Consider the following 10397-nt stretch of genomic DNA (forward strand, 5'->3'; position numbering starts at 1 on the left):
CAAGGTTTTTTCTCCATTCTGTCACCGATGGAGTTTTGGTTCCTTGCCGCTGTCGCCTCTGGCTTGCTTAGTTGGGGACACCTCATTTACAGCAATATCATCAACTTGATTGCACAGATGCTATTTAAACTGAACTGAGTTGGATGATGACAAACTGCCTTTAACTGAAATTTGAATGTTTACTATTGTTCTTTTTCATTATTGACACACTGTTTGCCAGATGCACACACAGGCTAGCCTACATAAGCGCTGTACTTGTACTCTGCATATTGAAAAAGTTGAATCTAATTTAATCTAAATAAAGGTGACTTGATTTGACTTAATAATATAATAATTCATACATTCATACGTTCATTCATACATTCAACAAATGAGACATAAACTCAACAATTTTCATAGTCATTTAATGAACATAATTTTTATAATCTGTGCCTGAACCACGGGACTATATATTTTACCAATATATGTCTCAGTTGCTGTACTTACTATTTAAATACAAATATTCACACGTTAAAGATTTCAGAAAATAACAGTCGATTAGGAGATTTTTCTCTTTTTTTTTCATTTCCTGGGTATTCTTCATTTTTAAAAGCATTTTACTAATAAATAAATAATATCTTAATTAATTGTTTTTCGTACAAATCATATACAAGAACCTTTATTGCTTGTTATCAACAGAAGACATTGAGGAAATGTATATGTTTATATTGTATTTTCCTTTAATAATCTGTACTATAACTCTGTAACTTTCCATCTGAAAATTAACGTGGCTACGAATGTGCGACAAATGTACTATGCTTTTGAGAAACAATCGTGACGTGGAGAGTAGCCTACTTTTTCCAACATTATACGCATCCTGAAAAAGTGATTAAGAAGTAAATTGTGTCGTTGTTCGGGCAAACGCTCCCCGGACTCATAAATATGACACTTATCTTAAGAAAAAGTAAAGTTGTAAAGTTATAGGAACCCCAGCCTTAAATGACTACGGTGTTCGGGTGTTGATTGTGGTCACAGTGTGCTGAAGGAGGGGCTTCGCGTGAGTGCAGTCTGAGCGCCCGCCTCTCGCTGTAGTCTACAGGTCCGCGGATGACTTGAGCTGACATGACAACGCGCCTCACCGCTCTGCAGATGCGCCTTCTTTTTTCTTGACCTTTAACGCCATTCTCAGTTTATTCCTGACGGAAAATACGACGGGCTAACCTTTACAGAGGAGGGGAATATGCTCTCTTGCATACCATGTAAGTGAATCGACATGGTAGTAACCGGTTCGCTCTCACCTGTTTTCCAGTGTGCAGTACTTGCTTTTTGTTTTTTTCTTACACCTGTGATAAATAGTAAGGTATGTACCCTTCTTCAGTGCGAGCTATTGAAATGTTAGACGTTGGGCGCGAGTATCATTTCACCATCAAATATGACTGCATGCTACTGAATGAAACTGAAGGATGTGTGATGCTGCAGTTTCCTTTAGAATTGTTTGATTTGTTATTTCAGAACTACGATCTATATATATATATATATATATATATACACACACACACACACATATATATATATATATATATATATATATATATATATATATATATATATATATATATATATATATATATAGCTTGTGCTTAGCTGTCATAAACACAAAGATAACACGTTCCATGATTGTTTGATCGTGAAGAGTGGAAATGCTGCTGACCCTATAGACTGTAAATCACATGCTGCCATCTAACTGTTTTATTGTTATGGGAATGTAACAGCCAGCATAACACTTGTACACATGAGAAGTACTTTTGTAGCGTGCAAATAAGGATTTAAGAAAAACTTTCTCATCACTAGCATAAGCATATACGGCTTATGTCGCCATAGTCTAACCACAAAGTCTACACATCACCATAATGGATACCTCAAAAATCAACAAACTCTTTTAATTTTCTAATATAAAACTGAACAACGAACTTTAATAGGTGTGGGATATTCTGTGCGCAGTTGGGTGGTTGGAACTCAGCTGGCCTATTTCTCCGGTTAGAAAGAACTGCAGCTAATACTCGTAAACATGTCTAATCTCAATGTTTATTTGTGTGAATATGCACAGAAATGACAGATGCAAAGATAAAACAATATACTGCACGCTATAGGAACTCTACATATAACTAATTGTCTGATGCAATTCTAAACAAATAAACAAGAGCTTATTTTCACATATGAACACTAAATGCTGCTTTATTAACAAACCGGGACTGCTGCTGCTTACAAGTGGTGTCAAATTACACTGTGTGTGTGTGTTGTGTATTGCACAGTAATGAACTTCAGGATCTCAAGCTGCGTGCTTTCAACTATCTTTATTCTCAGTTTACTTTCACCTCTTCATGACATATCTGTGCCCACTGGCATGTAAGCGACACCTACTGTTCACACATGTATCTCACTATACCACATATTCCTTTTTTTTCCGAAGAAGAAAACTTAGATAATAACCAAAATAAAAAAGAACAGAACATTAGAAAAATAACAGTTCTGAATAATAACAAAACACCTAATTTTGTTACTCATTTTTTTTTACTGGCTTCTATTAGAAAATGAACAAGTACTCTTCTATATACCAATATGTCACAAACACCTTATTAAACTATAAACAATTTTTTTCCAGTATTTCGTATACCCCTCCCCTGTTAAGTTATCAAGGACTTCCCTTTATGTAACATAGTCCTTGGTCCATATTGGAGCCCGACGCACTCTACAAGGACGCGAGGCACAAAAAAGAGAAACTGACATTTGAGGTGTATGAGATACTTTGAGAGGCTTGAAGGAGTCTTCTGCTAAATAATCTGTATTGGATCTGGGGACGCAGGATGCAGTCGGAGCAAGGTGCATAGCATTCCAAACATTTCCGTCTGAAAGGAGATAAGTTGCTGAGCCTTTCTGAGCCACAACCTTTAAAGGTTTAGTAAATTTGGAATGTCCTTTCTTGGTAATACCAGGCTTCTTAATACACACAGATGTCGCAACTTGAATGTTTGGAGATTGTGCACTGCGTCGCCAATCTGTGTACTCTTTCATTTTGTTTTGTGACTGTTGGATGATTTGTTTCAGATTCTGTTGATCTTTTGGAAGAGCCCTATGGAGCCAAAAGAGTGTCAATAATGATAGATGCACACACTCCATTCACATATGCACTCATAGGATTCATACATGCACACACATGATTCATAAATACACACACAGGATACACAAATGCACACAAAATTCACAAATGCACACACAAAATTTAAAAAGCACAGAAGATTCACAAATGCATACAAAATTCAGAAATGCACACAAAATTCAGAAATACAAACACAATTCAGAAATGCAAACAACATTTACAAATGCACTCAAGATTCACAAATGCACAGGACAAAATCCAGAAATGTATTTCTGATGCAAAAACACATATATCTTGATTTACAAAACTGCTTGCGGTCTGTGAACTTCACTGCATTTGTGTGTGAATTTTGAGACCCTTGACTTGGCTCAACACGCATTTTTTTAAACAGGGAATGATTTGCAACCAATCAGATATCTCCCTTGTTTTAGCCAATCACAAGAATGCACCCCACGTGGGGGATTGTTTACTTATAAGCCAATCACAGCCGGAGAGTCACTTTCATCACGCAGCGAATGATTCACTTTCCTCATCGAAAGATTCACTTTCCTCACAAGTCACGCAGCGAACGACTCACTTTCCTCACGAGTCACGCAGCGAACGACTCACTTTTATGGAGCCAAAAGAGTCTCAATAAAGATAAATGCACACACTTCATTCACATATGCACACATAGGATTCAAACATGCACACACATGATTCATAAATACACACACAGGATACACAAATGCGCACAAAATTTACAAATACACACACAACATTTTTAAAGCACAGAAGATTCACAAATGCATACAAAATTCAGAAATACACACACAATTCAGAAATGCAAACAACATTTACAAATGCACTCAAGATTCACAAATGCACAGGACAAGATTCAGAAATGTATTTCTGATGCACACACACATATATCTTGATTTACAAACTGCTTGCGGTCTGTGAACTTCACTGCATTTGTGTGTGAATTTTGAGACTCCCCTGACTTGGCTCGACACACAAATGCCTTTTTTTAAAACAGGGAATGATCTGCAACCAATCTGATAACTCTCTTGTTTTAGCCAATCACAAGAATGCACCCCACGTGGGGGATTGTTTACTTATGAGCCAATCAGCGAACGACTCACTTTCCTCAGCGAACGATTCACTTTCCTTGTGCAGCGAACGACTCACTTTCTACAGCGAACGATTCACTTTCCTCATGCAGTAAACGACTCCCTTTCCTCACGCAGCCGGCGACTCACTTTGCGCAGCCGTCGACCCACTTTGCGCAGCAGGAGACTCACTTTCCGAGAGTCACTTTCCTCTCGCAGCGAACGACTCACTTTCCTCATCGAACAATTCACTTTCCTCACGAGTCACGCAGCGAACGACTCACTTTCCTAAGCGAACGACTCACTTTCCTCACGAGTCACGCAGCGAACGACTCACTTTCCTAAGCGAACGACTCACTTTCCTCACGAGTCACGCAGCGAACGACTCACTTTCCTCTTCGAACGATTCACTTTCCTCACGAGTCACGCAGCGAACGATTCACTTTCCTAAACGAACGATTCACTTTCCTCATGCAGCCGGGCGACTCACTTTGCGCAGCTGTAGAGTCACTTTCCTCTCGCAGCAGACCACTGACTCTCTTCATGAAGGGACAGAATTATTATAATTAAAGTGACTTCTATATTGCATCTAAAAGAATATTTAGATATATTTAAATATTCAAAAAGGTGTAATTTTTTTCTTTCATTAAAATATTTCAATAAAATTAAATAATTGCCTATTGCAAATTTATGAATCCATGGTTAACTTTTTTCTGCAGTCACTGGGCTATATGTATTGAGACATTTATAAATGTATATACAAATTATAATTGTAAAAATATGTATAAATGAATTGCAATCTAAACATCTGTATTTTCATACAATTTCATATAGGCTTTAATATGCAGCACCACAGGCATATCACGCTGTGTGAAAGCGTTCATGTGATTGGCTTATAAGTAAACAATCCCCCACGTGGAGTGCGTTCTTGTGATTGGCTAAAAGAAGGGAGATATCTGATTGGTTGCTGACAATTCCCTGTTTAAAAAAAAAAGCATTTGTGTGTCGAGTCAAGTCAGGGGAGTCTCAAAATTCACACACAAATGCAGTGAAGTTCACAGACCGCAAGCAGTTTGTAAATCAAGATATATGTTTGTGTGCATCAAAAATACATTTCTGAATCTTGTTCTGTGCATTTGTGAATCTTGAGTGCATTTGTAAATGTTGTTTGCATTTCTGAATTGTGTGTGTATTTCTGAATTTTGTGTGCATTTCTGAATTTTGTATGCATTTGTGAATCTTCTGTGCTTTTTAAATTTTTGTGTGTGCATTTGTAAATTTTGTGCGCATTTGTGTATCCTGTGTGTGTATATGAATCATGTGTGTGCATATGTGAATGAAGTGTGTGCATTTATCTTTATTGAGACTCTTTTGGCTCTATACTTTCCTCAGCGAACGACTCACTTTCCTCATCGAACGATTCACTTCCTCACGAGTCACGCAGCGAACGACTCACTTCCTCATCGAACGACTCACTTTCCAGAAATTCCTCCAGACTTCTTTTAATAACCACTAGGGCTGCACGATATTGGGAAAAAATGACATTGCGATATTTTATTTTTTCTGCGATATATATTGCGACATTTTTTCTTACAAACAAAAATGGGTGAGCACACTTACATTCTCATTTTAAATTATTTAAACATCGACACCATTGTGTCAATTGATTAATATGCGCTGGGGAGAGAGAGCAAGACAGCGCTCGTGTTGTTTGAAAAGGGCTCGCTCTCTCTCGGTCTCTCTCTCTCTCTCTCTCTCTCTCAATTCAATTCAATTCAATTCAATTCATATTGCTTTATTGGCATGACATACAAAGGTACATATGCCAAAGCATTGTACATAGCAGAATAGAAAAAAACAAACAAAACAAAAATACATATATGTTCATAAGAAATAAAAAATTACATGCAAATAAATCCATATACATTTCTATAAACATTGATGGTACGCTAATCTGTCTCTCTCTCTCTCTCTCCTCTCTCTCTCTCTCTGTCTGTCTGTCTGTCTCTCGCGCACTCTCTCTCTCTCTGTCTCTCTCGCGCGCTCTCTTTCTCTCTCTTTCCCTGTTAAACTTGCATGTGTTTTTCAGTCCTGTCAATGATAAACTTTCCACTCTATGATGGTTAAGCTGCGCAATTAATCCGCGAATCACATTCGTCAAGGGCCGGGGAGCAGCTGACCCGTACAGTTAATGAATAACGGATCAACTATGACAGCCTACATCGCACATCCTGCGTATGTGACTATCGTGGATTCGTATATCGCCGATATCGATGCTTAAACGACACATCGTGCAGCCCTAAATAACCACCAATGGTGATACCCAAGGAGACGAGTCTACTTTTTCTATGATGCCTTCAGATTCCAGCCTCTTTAACTCTTGTGAGACTGCATCTCTCACTGCAAATGGCAGTCTACGCAATTCTGTTGAAACTGGGGGCACATCTGAATGCACATTAACTTTGTGTACAAAGCCAGCAGCCAACACCCAAAGGCTCAGTGAGGTTAATAGCAACTTGGCTGTTCTCTGCAAGCAGATACAACAGATCCATCCCTTATTTCAAGGTGCAAAGCATTAAAGAGATCCATAACCAAGTAATGGTGTTCCACCGGGTACAAACGTAGAATGAAGCATGTGCACGGTGACACTGATAGCTAACTGCAATAGCAAGACACCCCACAACTGGAATAGTCTTTTTCATATATGTCACCAGATGAACATTAGGCACAGTAAGTGAAATGTCTGAGAAGTACTGACGGTAGAGATGCTCTGGGAGGGATAGAAACAGCTGAACCAGTATCTACGAGCAGTTCAGTGTCGACTGATTTTGCACCCTCAATGTGCAAAGAAACAGTACATGTGAGATTGTGTTTCTGTTTCACAGACAGAGGCATTTCAACACTTAAGACCGTTAACTCAGGCACAGCAACTTCTTGGACATTGCAGGTGGATGCAGAACTACGACAAACTCTCGTAAAATGTCCAAATTTCCCACAAAGTCTGCATTTTGATTGTTTAGCTGGACATTTAGAGTAATTTGCTAAATGTGTTGTAGTGCCACAGCAGAAGAATGTTTTTGCATCCTTTTTTTTCTGTGATTCATTTGAAGGCATCTGATGTGAAAATGTGGATTTACGTGGAGCAGATCTCGGTCTCCACCGCTGTTTTGCACCATCACGTGAGCCAGTGTGCACTGCATTAACTGAAGTTTCAGTGCTCTCCATAGCTTTAGCTTCAGCTACTGCAGACTCAATTTGTCCCGCTATAGTGATCGCCTTTTGCAGAGTAAGGTCCGTTTTCCGTTCCCGTATGTGCGGACTGCATGTCTTCTCTACGATCTGATCCCTCATCATATCGTCTGCGAGCGCGCCAAATTCGCAGTTCACAAGCAGCTCACGCAGTGCAGCCACATACTGCACGATAGGTTTGCCGAGTCTCTGAGCGCGCTGACGAAATTTATTCTCAGGCAACCACGTTCACTTTCTGTACAAAAATGCTCGCAACACAGTCAGCGCAGTCTGATAACCATCATCAGTCCACATTAAGTGTATAAAAAATCCTCTGTCCCTCCGTACCCAAGCAATGGATAAGCAAAGCGCGTTTCCTCTTTTCCGCAATATCCTCGTCCGACAGTGCAGTCACGTAGTTATCAAACATTACGAATCCATGAATTAAACGTATAGTCGGCTCACCAGGGGTTTCCAAAAAAGCAGGAGGCAAGAGGGCAGAAGGGCCATCCTTGTCGGCCAATATGTTGTGTATGCACAGTAATGAACTTCAGGATCTCAAGCTGCGTGCTTTCAACTTATCTTTATTCTCAGTTTACTTTCACTTCTTCATGACATATTCTGTGCCCACTGGCATGTAAGCGACACCTACTGTTCACACATGTATCTCACTATACCACAGTGTGTGTAGCGCTCCCATGTGCTCATTGTAATAATTATTAAAATGCTGGTCAATATTTACATTGACACACATAACAAGCAACGCTCTTATACAAATAAATAAGCATCTTTGATTGCAAATAAACAAATAATTTGTCGTATACGTGAGGATTACAGCTATGGCATTTATATCGATGCAATCATTTTCCTGAGGTAAAATAAACTATAATAAATTACGCTATGACACACTCTGAAACTCATCTACTATGATAATACTTATTATTACTTACGGAGTTATTAACACTCAGCAATACCACACAAAGGAAAACATACTTTAAAGGAATAAAGCCAGGGAAACTCCATATGGATGCTGTCGAAATGAAAACTTTTGCGAATGCTCCAGACAAGTCTGGACAACTTCGACTCGCGCATGCGTGAGGCAGGGAATTTTGTACAATAGGTATTTGCCTTTACTAAATAAAAAACCACATCATTTACTCTCCTGATCTATCCCTATGCAAAGCATGATGGGAACTACAAATCCACTGCCCAGTTTCAGTCAATGAAATGTAAATGAGTAATGTAGACTTAACACAAATGGTTTAAATGAACTTTACATTGCACATTTAGTTTCATTTACATAATAAAATTGAGAAGAAATCAACGGAGTAAAAAAACTAAAGGTTTAGATTGTTTTAGCTTAAGTAAACAGAGCAAACAACAAAATCTTTTTTATTTTATTTTTTGAGTGAAATATGAAGCTGTATTTGTAAATATGAAGAAGCATTTCTGTAGCTCTGACATTAGCCAAGTTCTTTATCTTAATCTTGTTTAACTTAATGTGCAATGCAACTTATTTGCTAAAATAACCTCAGCATTAACAACAACACTGAAATGAGAGTGCACATCACATCTGTAAATCAGATGCACATTACAGTTACTGTTACTATAAATAAATTCACACTGATCATGCAGATTTGTTGGCTTTCTCAATTGTTTATTGTTAATGTGAACATGAATTTTCTGAATTTACATTGAGGTCTTCAGTACTGCATATTTGCCATTAAGACCATCCATCCATTCATTGTCATGTGTACAGTCCACAGACCACACAATTGGCTGAATGTCTGATGCACACGACACATACTCACCTGGCTGTTATTGTGAGGGCATTTCCATGCCCCTAAACATGATGTGACACACTAAGGAAACATGATTGGTTGCTTTACCTGTCAGTCATGTGGACTCTTGAGCGGCGAGACAAAGAGAATGCTGGAGCCTGTGCTCAGATTTTTAGGCTTTTAATTAAATCAGTTTGGGTTATATTTAGAGTTAAATTATAGATGTCACTGGTAAAATATGAGAGATTGTCAGGCTCAATAAAAAAGGGAAATCTTGCCGTTGAGGCTGTATGGTTGAGACATTGCTTTGCCTTGAGTGTAGTAGACTGTTGGATGCAAATTAAGTTCTGCATTGGAATGCCAGACATGCTGAACAGTAAATTATAGTATTGGGTTTTAGAAGAGGGACGACAGACTCCTGAAGTTACACTCTTTTGAACAGTTTTTTGACTGATTAAAACATTTAGTTTAACTTAAATTTCAAAATGTACATTATCCTTTTGGGATGATGATATGTATGAATGAGGACAATGAAATAGAGAAAGAGCTATTCAGTTATGATTGTTAATACCATGTCATCTAATTAACATTCATGAGCCAGGCTGAAAAGATTTGTAATATTTATTTTTTTGTGATATGCTATTTACACTAAGTGCAAATAGTTTGATTCTATTTATACTATGTTAAAATAGCAGGATATTCTGCTAATTACTCATAGCAAATAGTGGCAATTATTTAAATAAATAACTTATTGATTAATTTCAGGAGAACACAGGTAGACTACATCCTATGTAGAAGAGGCAATCTGAAAGAGATTTGTGACTGTAAAGTGGTAGTGGGAGAGAGTGTATCCAGACAGCATAGAATGGTGGTGTGTAAGATGACTTTGTTGGTCTGTAAGAAGAAAAGGTCAAAGATAGAGAAGAAAACCAAGTGGTGGAAGCTGAAAAAGGAGGAATGTTGAGAGGAATTTAGACAGAAGTTGAGATGGTCTCTGGGTAGTCAGGTAGTGCTGTCAGATGACTGGGAAACTACAGCAGAAGTAATCAGGAGACAGGAGAAAGGTGCTGGGTGTGTCATCCGGAAGGAAGAAAGAAGATAAGGAGACTTAGTGGTGGAATGAAGAAGTTCAGGATAGTATCCAGAGGAAGAGGTTAGCCA

The sequence above is a fragment of the Carassius auratus genome, chromosome 19, assembly GCF_003368295.1.
Source record: "Carassius auratus strain Wakin chromosome 19, ASM336829v1, whole genome shotgun sequence".
Classification (NCBI taxonomy): Eukaryota; Metazoa; Chordata; class Actinopteri; order Cypriniformes; family Cyprinidae; genus Carassius; species Carassius auratus.